Genomic DNA, 15,121 nt, shown 5'->3' with positions numbered 1-15,121 from the left:
TCTGTTCTAAGCACTCTTCCATGGGCTTTACTGATATTAACTCATTTAATTCTCAAAACAAACTTGCATATGAGGTAGGTTCTATTATTATTCTCACTTTACAGGAAGGTAGACTGAAGCACAGTGAAGTTTAATGATTTTCCTGACATTACACAGCTAGGAAGTGGCAGTGGCAGCCTCTCAGGTGACCCCAGTGGTCTTTGCCTCTTGGTATTTACGCCTTGTGTCATCGGCTCCCATAGTGTATGTGTGACCAAAGTGCACAGTAGAAATAGTATTGTATAACTTTCAAGGGTAGATCATAACAGACACTGTTGCTTCTGCCTTACTCTCTGGCATCAGCTGCTTCAAGGAAACCAGCTTCCGTGTCATGACAACGCTCATGCAGCACTATGGAAAGGCAAGGAACTGAGGCCTCTGCCAGCAGCCAGCACCAACTTGCAAGCTGTGGGAAGGGCCTTCTTGGAAGAGAAGCCTACTGCTCACTCAAGCCTTCAGATGACTCCAGCTCTGGCTAACATCATGACCATGACCTCACAAGAGATGCTGAGTCAGAACTACCAAGCATAGACACTTCTCAATTCCTGACCCACATGATCTGTGCAAGATAATAATTTTTTGTGGTGTTTTCCATCTCTAAGTTTGGAGCTAGTTTGGTATCGAACGATAGATAACTAAGACAACAATAGAAAATCTGGCTCCAGAGCCTGTTTTGTTAATTGCTATGTGTACTGTCTCTCACCTGAGAGTTTCCCTTTGGTATACAAAGAAGGATTAAAAAAGAATTGAAGGTGGAGAAGAAAATGACTTCCTTAGTATGTAATGTTATTTAATGCCAATATTGTGTACCAGCTACTATCATCTCCACTAACACCAGCAGCATGCATTCGAAACTCCAAGAGCACAGGAATAGACAGGAGAGTATGGGATTTGAAGGAAGATATGTCTGGAATTGAATCCCAGGACAGTTCCTCTGCTTATTTTGGGCATACCAAAAAACAGGCCATAATAACAAGGGAGAAAAATACTTGTAAAGGCCAGTCTTTCTGAGCACAGCTGAGAGCTGACTATATTTATTTGGGATGTGTGGAGTTCAGGGATTCACAAACTTTTTCAGAAGTGAGAGTGTTTACAGATTGGGCAATATTTAGCTGTATGCCTGTGTGACAGTCTTGCTGACTGGAGGACTTTCAGCAGTGTGTGTGCTGATCCAAAATAGTTAATGATCAATTAGGATAAGTTTAAAACCATGTATGGCAATTGTTGAGAAGGCCAAAGAACAATGAGCCTTTTCCTAAGAAGACTTTCTGTTCTTCCTTAAGCCATTTCCCTTCAATGTTCCTACCTGTAAAATGGGGAGAATACAGATATTGTAACAACTACTATTTATTAAGAGCCTTCTATGCTACTTGCCACACGCTAATCAACTCAACCACTGTATGGCAGCAGCTGCCATAAGGCATAAGAACACAACTGTATGTAGCTGTATTCCAATAAAACTTTATTTACAAAAATAGGCAGCAGGCAGGATGTGGCCAGTGGGCAGTAGTCTGCCGTTCTGCTCCAAGTTATCTTGAGTCCCAGCTGTGGCCTGCTCTTCCGCCTCTCCTAGCTTCTAGCTCTGCTGTCCCATCTATCTATCTGTATTACACTTTCCCCTCTCCTAAAATGCTTTCCTTCTACTCATCTGTTAGCTTTCAGTAAAGCATTCCCTCATTGGGAGAAAGTGCTGTCCACACCTTTAGACTATTACAGGCCCCCCTGCTGTCTGCTCCCAAATGCATTTCCTCTTTTATCTCCTTCATCTCACTTTGTTATAATTATTTATATCCCTGTCTTTCTTCCCTGCTAAACTGTGAGCTCTGGAAAAGCAGGGATTGTTTGTCTCCCATGCCATTTGATCACAGGGCTTAGCACAATTCCCTACACATAGTAGGTGTTTGGTAAATACAAGGGAAATGAATGAATAAGCACAATTTTACAGAGAACATCTAAGACAACTTTGGCTACTGTACACTTGTGTCTACCTATTTTACAATTTTTCCTAAAACCACCTTGTTCCCAAGAAGTAGATTCTTACTTATATTTCCAAGCTCACAGGCAATTTTGCCTCTATTTTACAGTGTAAGAATTTTGAAATGAGGAAACATCAGTGAAATCCATGTTTAAGGCACTTTTATTCTCTTGCCACTATTTCCCTGCAATGGTGACCTTTAAATTTAGCCTGAGTATAAGTGGGGTTGTCAGAACATCAGGTTACATTATGCTATTCAGCTATTTGTGCCTTTTAAAGACGATATAAGTTCCAACATAGACCGCACAGTGGGAACATTACCCTGATGATATTCTGGAAACCGCCGCAGCCAGGATCACATCCAGAAGTGGGTCAGTAGTCAGGAAGGCACCTGCTTCTTGGAAGTCACTTTCACTGGAAAACAGGCCCACAGTTATCCTTCCAGGAAATAAGTAACCTGTGGCTCCTGCACGGCCTTGCTTCTTCAGGCAGATTGGAGAGAGGAATGTGTTTGAAAGAAAAGAATGGAAATGTGCCTGCAGCACTTACTTTTCTCCTTGAGGGGTGGCGTGTGGAGCTGTGTGCTTGAATATGCAGTGAATGGTGGAGTCACTGATCGTTCCACTTAATCTGGGGCTCAGAGGACTCCAGGCTGGTCCTGGTTCTCCACAGTTCCTCCTAGATGTAAACAAGCCCCAACCATTTTTACAGCTGTTTGACTAGCTGAGCCCACTTCCTCATCAATAAACAGCTTTGAGAAATAGGTTGAACTAAGCAGCTCCCAGAGACACTCCCAGCTCTGGTCATGCAGTTGATTTCTTCAGGGTACTTTCAGACACAGCTATCAGGGCAAGAAGCACGGGGCTTGGAGTGAAAGGAGGAGGGAGAGGGGATTCAGCTTCGAATAATAAGACAGGGCTTCTCCATTTTTGTTGCATTGCCATGAAACAAAGACCTCTCGCTGTGCTCCCCCAAAGAATATGCTGATGTCTGAGACGAAAGATCCAAGATCTGAAGGAGATGGCACAGACACATAGAAATCATAAATGAAAAATAAAAAACCCTAACACAATGCCTAACTTGCTCCTTAGAAAACTGCAATGTGGCACTAAACAAAAGACATCTTCCTGGGCTTTACCCCAACCCAATCCAGTTTAAATGACAATGGACCTACATGTTTTAATAGTTTTTAAAGCCCATTGCCTCAGACAGGCAGAATAATCTAGTAACAATGAGAAACATCGTTAGGCACTAATTCTAGGCACTGTTCTGATCGCTGTGAAGGTATTAGGTAGAGTCATATGCAGCTACCATTTTTCTAGGCTAGACACCAGCAATTTCATGTTTCCATCTAGGATTAGCTCTTTTGATATTTACAACAATCTTCTAAACACTGTTGTTTTCTTTTGTTATGAGCTCTAGATGGGTTTTTAACTCAGCTCTGTTAATGTGCCTTCGTTTTCTGCCATGTAAAGTGAGACTAATAATACTGCTTGCTTCATAGGCTTATCACAAAGACTACATCAGTTAATAAATGTAACAGTGCCTGACACATAAGTGTTAAATATCGGTCTTTGTCATTAGCTCCACGTAAAGTGATGTTAAGGTCTCTTTCATTTAGAAATACTTTGCGCAGTGGCATTTCATGTTTTTTTCCTGCCAGGCACTTATTTCTTCTTCTTCTAAAATAGCATCCCAATTCCCCTTTCAGGTAACTCATCCCCCCCGCTGACTATCAACCAAGGATCCTTGCTCCCTTCACTATGGCGTATACAGGTGCCCTGAGCTGGGTCAGCCAGTCTCTCTCCTGTGTCCCATATTTTCCAAAGCCACATTATTCTGCTTTTCTTGTGATTCTAAAGTTCTTCTGTGTCCTTCCAATAAATTTCTTTTTTATTGCCCATGAACAATAGGCACGTGGAGGAAATATGGAAGGTAATTTAGCAGATTGTTAGCAAGTTAAGTTAGCAAGATAAGTGGTTTCCATTGTTGCAACTAAAGATCTTTAAAATTTATATCATTGGAAATAGACATTGTAATGTTATTTTATGAATAATGAAACCAGCTAACATTTACTGATTCTCTGTCTAGACTTTTACTATGTGGTTATGTTTAACACACTTCTGCAACAGTCGGCGTCATTAACCCCATTTTGCAGAGAAGAAAATTGAAGACTTAGATTCCCCTGCCAGCTTGTGCAGCTTGTGTGTCCTTGAGCATGTCTCTGAACATCTCCGAGGTCTCAGCGTCCTGATACGTGAAGTGGGGTTGGTGACATTTCCCACCCACAGGGTGGTTTTGAGAATCAAACAAGATGATGAAAGTATAAAAGCTCTTTTAACTACATAGTGAAATCCCATATAAGGGTAAGATTGCATTATGATTTTCTTTGACAAAAGGATACATTTTAACTCCTCTGTCTTGGTGCCTAATTTAAGACATTTGTTGTTCTTTCTGTATAATAATAATAATAACAAATAAATAATGCCTGTTTCAAAGTGAAAGCCCTAGCTAACACACACTCCAGAACGAGATTGTTTTTCTTAGAAGCAACATTACACCTATGTGGATTTCCTGGTTGCTTTATTTCCTTGCCAGGCTAATCATGGCTGAAGCTTGTGTTCTTTGCTTTTCTGATCAAACTTAGAGCCCTTCTCTTTCTTTTCCCTTTATTTTCCTCCTGTCTTTCCCAATCTCGAAGCTCCCCAAGGACCAATAAATTCCAGCAATGACTACACACAGCCTTCTAAGGGTTTTCAGTATATTAGAAATAAGATCCAACTTCCTGTATTAAAACCAGGATTTAAGTGAAGGTTTTCCAAAGTCTACTGAGGATTATATAAAGAGAAAGCAGGAATCATAAAAATTAAGAATATTATTTTCAAATGCCAGGGTTTTTAATAGACAAATAATGTATGGGATCAGGCTGCAGTATATTAGCAAAAGATAAAGAAAAACGAGTGAAAGATAAACAGATTTCACTTGTGAAAACCAGACGAATATTCTTGTTGACCCACAGTGCCATCTTGTGGACCATTTTTAAATAGGGCTTCGTTTTCAATTGTGATAGTATTAGCTTGACTGTTCCTAATCATGTAAAGCTTCCATTAAAGCCAGCAAATGATTTCCAGGTAACCCAAGAGAACATAGATGAACATACCTGGTGGAACTCATACATTTATTGATATTTCATCCTCCTTAGGCATGGTTAGGCAGTCATTCCATGCTTTAAATAACTTCTCTCTTTGCCCTCTGTAATAGTAGATGTTCATGGTTCTCTCTGGCCATTTTCTTCCAGCCTTCACCAAATCTACTTTGTCTATGTAACTCCTAAGGTGTGTTCTTCACCTTCTCTTTCTAGATGTAGTGGTTATGCACCTTTCCATAGGGTTCGTAACCCATAGAGAACCAATGGTTACCCGTAGTACATGGACATTGTTTCCAGAAAAAGTCACTCAGATGACTGTGCCCCTCCTGGCACACACATGCTCATACACACAGAACACACACTCACACACACCTACACTCACATACATGCTCACACATTTCGGCCAACAATTTCAGGGGCATTCACAAAGCTCCTGGTTCCATGTTTAGAAGCTTTGCTTGACAGTACTTCCTTCAGTGATGTTATGGAATCCCAGACTTGTAACTATCACACCTATGAAGATGTATCCCAGATGCCCAGGTCCTTTGTTTCCCACCGCCCTCACTTTCTAATGTAAACATCCTGCCCTGCCCTGTTGCTAACCCTGTAGCCATGTTGATCTCCTCTCAAGGAATGCCTCTGAGCACGTTCAAATTCTGTCGCTCTCCAAGCCCCGGCTCATATGCTACCATCTCTGGGAAGCCAATCCCTAATCAGAGAGAATTAAACTTTCCCTTAGTAATTTCTTAGACTATTTTTTTAATTTTTCACATTAAATATTTCAGACTTTCCTGTTTATAACTGCCTGAGTAGATAGGTCCTTAAGGAAAGAAAACATCTAATTTCATTTTGCAGCTTCTCTCATAACAAGAGAGGGGCTTACCTTGTAGCTTGTAGCTTTTGCTTTAAAGTCTTTGAGGTTGGAAGATTTGGTGTAATTTCCCACTTGAGACCTTAATGTGTGACTGTGAGCAAGGTAGTCAAGCTTTCCAAGCCTTGGTTCTTCATCTGTACACAGGGATCCAATGGTTCCTATGTGTGGGGTCTGTGGGAAGATTCAGTGAGTCAAGGTATGCAATGCACTTTGCGTGTTTCCTGGCACACAGCTGGGGATCAAAACAGGTTTCTTGAATAACAGGACCCTCAGAAAAGGAAAAGTAGCTGAGGTCATTGTCTCCAGAAAATGTATTCCCATGATTTTGAAATCAAGGAGTTTGTCCTTTGTTCCCATAAGAGTGATTAGGATGTCCCTAAATGGTAGAAACTGAGTTAACAGTAGAGATACGAAGATGAGTCAGCAGTTTGCTCTAATAGATCCAGACTTTGAAACCTTTCAATCAATATTGGGATGGCAACCCAAGTAATTTTTTACAGGATTATTTTATTGAGGCCTGTGTGGCTGGCTTCTTAGTCTGAGCTGATGGTTAGCAACAGTCATCTGCAGCTGGTGTCGGTCTCCTGGCACCAGTGGTTTTCACAGCAATGGCAAGTTGTCTGTGGTGCAGTAGAAAGAGCACTGAACTTGGAGGTAGAGGGTCTGACCTAAATGACACCCTCATTCCTCCAAACCACACAGCCAGAGAATAAATATGGACTTCTGTTGCTCATTGAGGTGCTCACGTCTATTGATACAAATGATTTTATGTCCTCCAGCATGATATTTTGTGCAAAAAAACCACGATTTTTATAAGTTTATATTTTTCATTAGAATCTGTTTATTTTACAACTTAAAAAATACTATCTTCCCGGTTTCTGCTATATTGCTTGCCAGCCCACTCCCCAGAGTGTTGATCCAGTTAACATTGGGCTAGATCACATTTCCTACACCTCCCACAGGCTGAGATGTGAAGCTTACTGTTTCTCCCTCCCCATCCCTGCCATCCTTGTTGAACTAAATATCTTCCAACAATCTGATTTTCATTAATCTGGTAGATGTACTATGGTGTCATGTTGCCATTTAAGTTGGGCATTTCTATGGTTATGAGAGATGTTGAACTCTTTTCCTAAGCTATTTAAATTTCCCCTTCTGTGCCTCCCCACTCAAGTCCTTTGTCCACAGAGTTGGCTTTCTTGCCTTTTTCTTGTTGGTTTGCAGGAATACTTTGTATATTCTAGGTATTAATCCCATTCAAAAATTCTCCTATTTTTTTTGTTAGCTTGCAGCTGTATGTTTCACATTGAAGTCTCTAATTATCTGAAAGTTCCTCCCTTGACCAACCTGGACAACACATGAGAGTGAGACCTCATCTCTACTAAAAAAAAATACAAAAATTAGCCAGACATGGTGGTTCATGCCTTGGTTCCAGCTACTCAGAAGGCTGAGGTGAGACAGTCACTTGAGCCTGGAGGTGGAGGCTACGGTGAGCCTTTTTTTTTTTTTTTGAGATGGAGTTTCATTCCTGTTGCCCAGGCTGGAGTGCAATGGCACGATCTTGGCTACAGTGAGCCTTGATCATGCCACTGCACTCTAGCCTGGGTGACAGAGTGAAACCCTACCTCGAAAATAAAAGTTCCTCTCCTTGTTTATGGAACGAGATAAAGATCTCACTTTATTTTTCTCTTTAGTATGAGTCTGTTTCCCAATATCAGCGTCTCAAAAATCTGTCCTTGAGCCACTGACTTGTCTTAGCACCTCTATCATATATCAGTTCCTAGATACATATGGCTCTGCTTCAAAATTTTCTGTTTCATTTCATTGTGATAGTTGAATGTTTCTGTAACAGCACTGTTTTTATTTCCATGGTTTTCTAGTATATCTACATATCTGCTAAGAAATTCCCTTTTATTTTCTCTTCTTTTTAAAAATTAACTTAGCTATTCATGGACTTTTAGTATTAACCACAAATTTGAGATAAGTCTTAAGTTTATAAGAAAATAATGCTGATGTTTTTAATTTCTAAATTAATTTTTCTTTTTTTGACACAGAGTCTCACACAGTCACCCAGGCTGGAGTGCAATGGTGTAATCTTGGCTCACTGTAACCTCCGCCTCCAGGGTTCAAACAATTCTCCTGCCTCAACCTCCTGAGTAGCTGGGATTACAGGTGCCCACCACCAGACCTGGCTAATTTTTTTGTATATTTAGTAGAGACAGGGTTTTACTATGTTGGCCAAGCCTGATCTCAAACTCCTGACCTCGTGATCCTCCTGCCTTGGCCTCCCAAAGTGCTGGGATTACAGGCATGAGGCACTGCACCTGGCCAAATTAATTTTCAAAGAATTGACTCTATTATAATTTTAGGTCATTCTACCCATGAACATAATGGCATTTTCATGTATTCAAGTCTTTGTCTATTTCCCCTAACAAAGCTTTAAATTATGATCTGTAAAGCTCTGTATTTTCTTTGTTAATTCTTAAATATGCTAGAGATTTATTGCTGTTGTAAATGTTATGCTTTTTTCCATTATATATTCTAGTTTGATGTTGCTGGTATAGAGAAACAGTTATCATTTGATACAATCTCTGCTAATATTACTGATAGTTCTTATTAATTCTAATTCATGACTGCTTGAGTTTTGTGCAGATTATCATATCATCTTCAATTAATGTAACTCTTTTCATCCCTTCCCATCTTTAAATTTTATTTTTCTTGGCTAATAGTAGTACCCAAGACCTCCAAAGCCAAAACAATGTTCACAGTAGCAGTAATAAAGAGTTACATTCTATTTTCCTGATCTTAATGAGAATGATAAAAGATTTTTCCGTTAAAGATCATCTTACAGTAAGGTTTAGGTGTGGATACTTTAAGTTTAAGAAATTCCCTGCTTGTCTGAATTTACTAAGACATTTAACATAAATATATTTTGAATTTTATCAGATATTTTAACCTACTAATCATATAATTATTCTGCTTTAGACCATTTATTTGGATAATACCTAGTTAATTTTTATGAATATTTCTCATGTGCTAAAAGAAAATGTTATTCAATTAGGATTTTTATTTTACTTACATATCTGTCATCAAGTTGTCTTCTGCATAAAAGTAATTCATTCTACTTTTAAAGTGTTTACCCTTAATTACTAAGATCTATACTTGTGTTTATTTTTTCTCTATTTTTAGCATTAACTCTGCATTTCTCCAAACAGTACAAAGACCCTAATTATCTTCATTACTTCTCTCTTTTTTTTTTTTTTTTTTGGTTTGATAGAGTCTCCTGTTTCAATTATAGACTTCTTACATCCTAGTTTTCAAATTGGTTATTCTTTACAAGTGCTTGTTCTGGCCTGTATTACAAATTCCCTTGACTGCTCCTTTGAGATATTTATTATATCTCTTTACATTTTAAAAAAAATATGCTCCATTCATTCTACTGCACCTGGTATAGGTTATTTCCATTTGTTTTTGCTGTTTGTTTAATACTGATTGAGTTGGCCAGTGTCTCATGATTCTCCCTGGGAGCTCATATTCCCCTGGGAATATGAATTGCTTCACCAGATCATCTTTACCAGGAGAGGCGAAAGTTCAGTCCCTGGTTTCCCTCCTGTAAGTCTGAGGAGAAAGGACCCTGCCTCCGGACATTGGGCCTCTGGGATTACTTATTTCTCTCTGGTTCCAGTTCTCCGCTAGCTTCTGGTGGTTTGCTGGTGTATTAGCTCATTTTCACACTTCTGATAAAGACATAACCAAGACTAGGCAATTTACAAAAGAAAGAAATTTATTGAACTTACAGTTCCATGTGGCTGGGGAGGCCTCACAATCATGGCAAAAGGTGAAAGGCATGTCTCACATGGCAGCAGACAAGAGAAGAAGAGCTTGTGCAGGGAAACTTCCCTTTTTAAAACCATCAAATCTATGAGACTTATTCACTACTACAAGAACAGCTTGGAAAGATCTGTTACCCCATGATTCAATTACCTCCCACAAGGTCCCTCCCATAACATATGGGAATTTAAGATGCGATTTGGGTGAGGACACAGCCAAACCATATCTGCTGGCAATTTTTTACATTCCTAGACTTCTAGCAGTATCGCCCCAGTCCCTGCCTTCATATTTACATGGCATTCTCCCTGTGTGAATGTCTGTGTCCAAATTTCCCCTTTTTATAAAGACAACAGCATATTGAATTAAAGGTCCACCCTATTCCAGTATCATTTCGTCTTAATTAATTACATCTACAATGACCTTCTTTCCAAATAAGGTCACATTCTGAGGTACTGGGGCTTAAGACTTCAACATATAAATTTTGATGCCTTCATAGGTTGTCCTAAAAATTACAAAAATTCAAAAAATATATAGTTTGAAAGACACAATTTAACCCATAACAGCCTTCAAAGTACCTCCATGGACCTCTGCTCTGGGTGCTGCAATTTTATAATCTAATTATCTAATCCTGGCTCTGTAAAGAGGAATGGAGAGAAGGTTTTCCCTCAGCTTTTATTTTCTTTCCACCCTAGTTGCATGTGTCATTTCTCTGTAGTCTATAGCGAGGGCTAAGTTTATGCTACTGTTTTTCTGATTTATGTTAGCAGAAAATATGAGAGAGAGAAACAAACACAACAAAAGAGCTTCCTTCATCTGCAGTTCCTGCCTTCTTCCACTCTGAGCTGCCATTTTCCCTCTATATTGTGACCCAACCATTGTTTTATCTCTGGGAGTTTCTTTATAGTTTTTATTCACAGTCTCAAATCCACCACCTTCTCTCTTACTTCTGTGGCATTTCAAAAAATTCTTTTACAGGCAGGAGACTTAGTCCATGTAAATCTGGTATCTAGTTGGAATCATCCTTTGCCTGAAGGTTGAAACAAAACATCCTTTGTTTTCTAGATACAAGTATGCAGGAAAATCCTTAGTTTATCAGCTATTTCTGATTTAGAGAAGAAAAAAATGAGTGTTTTTATAATTCCTATAATGAAGGCAAGTGGATAAGTAATTAAAGCTAAAAGCATAGTTTTAAAATATATTTTAAAGTTAAACATTTTTGCTCAAGAAAGACTAAGCAGCTGTAGAAAAGCTAGGACATTGATAAATGATTGTTTTCCAGACATGGATTATTGTTGAAAACAAGAAGATGCTTGTTAAAGAGATGTAGATATATCCATTTTTCTTTTCAGTATTGTTTGCTTAATATTTTGTTATGATTCTCCCTGTCAACTTAAAAATAATTAGTTCCATAAGTTTGGAAAAAATATTTTATTTCTTACAGGGGATTACAGTCTGTAAGGTGACCATACTGACAGGCTGGGAGTGTAGCCTTCAGTCCAAGCCTAGAATCAGGCACTTGGAGAGAGGGAAGAATGAGACAGGAATTTAAACTGAATACATTGGCTAAGTATATATATTTAACAGGTTACAGGAGGAGCTATGAATACTCATGAAGGTGGCCCTAACTCATGCATGCTGAAAAAACATACAACTTTCGTTCACTATGGGATAGAGACTTAACTTTTAAGTGTATTATACAGGTCTTTTCAAGACAAAAAAGCATTTGAGTGTGCAGCCACTGTAAACCAGCCAGAACCAGTTTATGGTCAGTGGCCTCTTATCAGGAGAAAGTGATTGAAATCAGTCTCTTGTCCAATCAAAGCTATAGTTGTGGCTTGTGGAACAGGAGAACCAGTCAGTGTCTTGTGGTAGATGAGCACAAATTATTTTAATATTGTTTATCTTGAAGCTAGTGCTTGTTTCACTGCCAGAGAAAAATAAAAACCTGTGGCAGTTAGAACATAGTTTATTCTTGGCTGGATGTGATGGCTCATACCTGTAATCCCAGCACATTTGGAGGCCAAGGCAGGGGGATTGCTTGAGCCCAGGAGCTTGAGGTCAGCCTGGGCAACATGGCAAAACCCCGTCTCTGTTAAAAATAAAAATAGCTAAGTAAATATATAAAAATTAAAATTGAAAAAATGAAAAATGTTAAAAAACAAACCAAAAAAAACCAAAAACATAGTTTAGTCTTTTAAGTGTAGGTGTGTAGATCTTGCCTGGCATGGCCTTAGGTTTACGTTTTGGAATCGTGCTGCCATAGAGTCCATTCTTTCAGTCTTATGATCTCTATTTAAACATCAATGCTAATCAGTTGTGTCTACACCCAAAAGAAGAGGGTATAATGAAGTGTGTCTGAGCTCCTGTCCCATCATGGCCAGGAACTCAGTTTTTATAGTTTCTCTGGGGTACCCTTGACCAAGGGGAGGAGTATATTAGTCAGTTGGTGGAGTTAGGATTTTCTTTTAGTTCACATTTCTAATGTTCTAATGCACTGTTACCAGCTGAATGTGATGGAAGAAACTGTGGAGTGAGTCAAAATTCCCAGGGGCTTGACTTGACCCTGAGCAGGCCCACTGAGCTTCAATTTTCCTCTGTCAATTGAGGGGCTAGAGCCCACATTCTGTCCACATTCTCACCACATTTCACATTCCAGGAAATAGCATTTTTTATCAGAGTGAAGATCAGTGTGCTTTTGTTAGTTTGAGAACTTGAAGGGGGTAAACCTCCAAAAAATGGTGTTTATATTTTCTTCTGTATCAATTTATCTCACAGATGGATGATGAAACCTATTTGCAGAAATTCTGAAGTTGAGTTGATTTTATAAATCTGATGGCAACATGAGATTTATAAATATACAATTTGACTCTAGTGTCTGCATTTTTAAATGGATAGAAAATGAACACATTCTAAAAATACCTGAAACAAACAGTATAATATCCAAAAGCAGACAAGCATTTCTTGATTTAAAGAATGTACTTCAGAAAATGAATTTACTTCTCAGTCTATCCTTGACGGTCATGACCTTGGGAGTCTTGAGGTGTACTGGCCAGATAGCCTATAGAATGTCCTGTAGTTTGTGTTTGTCTGATGTTTTCCTCACGATTATCCTGGAGTTACTAGCTTTTTGCAAAAATCTTGCTGATGTGAATTACATCACATCAGATTAGGTGATACATGATATTTGCATGACACCACTATACTATGTTAACTTTTATTACCTGACTAAAACAGTGTTTTCCAGGTTTCTCCACTGCAAAGGTACTTTTATTCCTTGTCCCTGTGTTATTCTTTGGAAGGAGTCATTAAGTGTAGTCTACTTTCAATGACAGGAAGTTAGGGAATGAAGCTCCAACTCTTAATGGAGTGGGAGACTACTGTATATGTCATTTGAAATTCTCCTATATTTCTTGCTCTTTTGATACACATATTCTATTTTGTTTTAGCCACATATCAGTCGTGTGGTACAGTTGGCTTATAGCTTGAAAGAGCCTATTATTAAATTTTCAGAAAATTTGCATACTGATTGACATCATGTATGCAAAAATCAAGTATGATGGGAGTGTTTACACCATAGATAATGGCAAACACTAAAAATTAGGACTTTTTTTCCTAGGGAGCTGGTTGTAAAAGTTATCAGAACACCCCTGTATTATACATATGCCAAATAGACATACCAAAATATAAAATACCAAAAAAGGGAAAGGAAGATAGTGAGTAGACCTCACCAGGGGCCTTTTATTTCTTTCCTTAATGAAACCAAAAAAGAAATCAGAAGATGTCCATGCTCTGTCACCTTACTCCTACATCAGACACTAGACCATTGTCAATGAAAAGGCTCAGCCATAAGTCTAAGCAAGCTCTCTGCTGTTTGACCCCATCAATGGAGTCATACCATCTATACCATCTCTGGACCCATAACATTCTTCAGACTACCAGCTGATAAACTTTAATATACATATTTCTTTGTATTTTCCTGAATGCAAATGTGAGGTTTCTGGATCAAAGCAGTAATTATTTACTTACTTATAGCAACAACTGCATCCATTCCTCATGGTTCAATTCTTTCACTTTCAGGAGTGGTGTAATGAGAGCCACACTTGGCCACACAATGGAGTTTCTTGTATTATGGGAGAGAAACCCCAGAAACATGAACCTGCAAGCCTATGTAGAAGTTATCCTCTCTACTCCAAAGAAAGGGAGGGAAATCTGGTCTTCTTCTTGTATATGCAGGCCCTTTGGAAAGGGAAGAGGAAGCTTCCTGGGTTCTTTCCCTTCTCAATGTAAATAAATGTCTCATCCCCAAGGGTAAGTAAGACAAATTGGAGTTTACAACCAAGGGCCTTATTCCCCTCTTTGAAATGTAAACACATAAATAACTCTAAATCCCTGCTAAGGTCTCCTGGCTTTAAATCATCATCTCACTTTCAAGCTTGTTCTTTATTTCAAGCCCCAGAATTTTTCACTCAGAAAGCCCTAAACATACAGATACAAAAATATTTTCTCTACTTTCCCAAACCATCTCCTAGTAGAAGGCAGGGACCATGCAGATCAACAATTTTAAGATTTATTTTAAAAAGCTAAATGGAGAAAACTCCTAGGCAGTCTCCAGTCTCTGGGGTCTTTTATTATAAACCAAAACATCGATATTATGGCTTTATCAAAAGAGATGAGGCAACTCCCATTTATAGGACCCTAAAATTGGGCAACTTTTTGAGAACAATGGTTGGTCTCATGAAGAGAAACAAGTAACAAGTGCTGCTTCTCCAGGAAAATGATAAATGCATCTCTGCAAATTCATTAGGCAGAGTTGGTGTCTATGTTGTGCAGAGTGACCCCAAGGTGAGCTGAAAGGATTGCATCCCTGTCATCCCTATCACTGGGACTCACTTCAGGCCTCCTGAATCGGAATCTCCAAGATTCTGGTGCCAAGGAATCCAAATTTTTAAGTCTCTTCGGATTCTCAAAGGAACCCCAATTTGTCCTCAGCTGCTCCAAGTTTCCTCCCAATTCAAAATGTTATGGTTCTGAAAAAGGTTGCAGCTCCACCTACAGATTATACTTGGTTTTGCAGCAACTCAATATACACCAGGAATATAGTTTCAGTGGGATGTAAACATGAAAACCTGAAACATTTACTTTTCTACAATTATTGCCTTCATTTAGACTCTTTAAAATTTCCTTTGATATCTGTATTTTTCTGTTTTCACATTGCTATAAAGAACTACCTGTGACTGGATAATTTATGAAGCAAGAG

General features: G+C 38.8%; 1 long non-coding RNA gene across 2 annotated transcripts in view; it reads right to left on the bottom strand.

Annotated features, from left to right (window-relative positions):
* Positions 1 to 15,121, bottom strand: part of LOC105730920 (uncharacterized) — a 64,596-nt gene that overhangs the window by 11,649 nt on the left and 37,826 nt on the right. The window contains exons 3-4 of one of the 2 annotated variants that reach the window (XR_001110600.2): positions 6,046 to 6,207; positions 2,167 to 3,025 (exon numbers count right to left, since the gene is read on the bottom strand). This is a non-coding gene — a long non-coding RNA (uncharacterized LOC105730920). Of the gene's footprint in view, positions 1 to 2,166; positions 3,026 to 6,045; positions 6,208 to 15,121 lie in introns of those variants that run through there. The other variant, XR_001110599.2, reaches the window with a different exon arrangement.

The sequence above is a fragment of the Aotus nancymaae genome, unplaced genomic scaffold (assembly GCF_030222135.1).
Source record: "Aotus nancymaae isolate 86718 unplaced genomic scaffold, 86718_ANA_hifiasm-v0.15.2.pri h1tg000006l, whole genome shotgun sequence".
NCBI lineage: Eukaryota > Metazoa > Chordata > Mammalia > Primates > Aotidae > Aotus > Aotus nancymaae.
The sequence above is the reverse complement of the archived record's forward strand: the minus strand, read 5'-3'. Positions and strand labels throughout refer to the sequence as shown.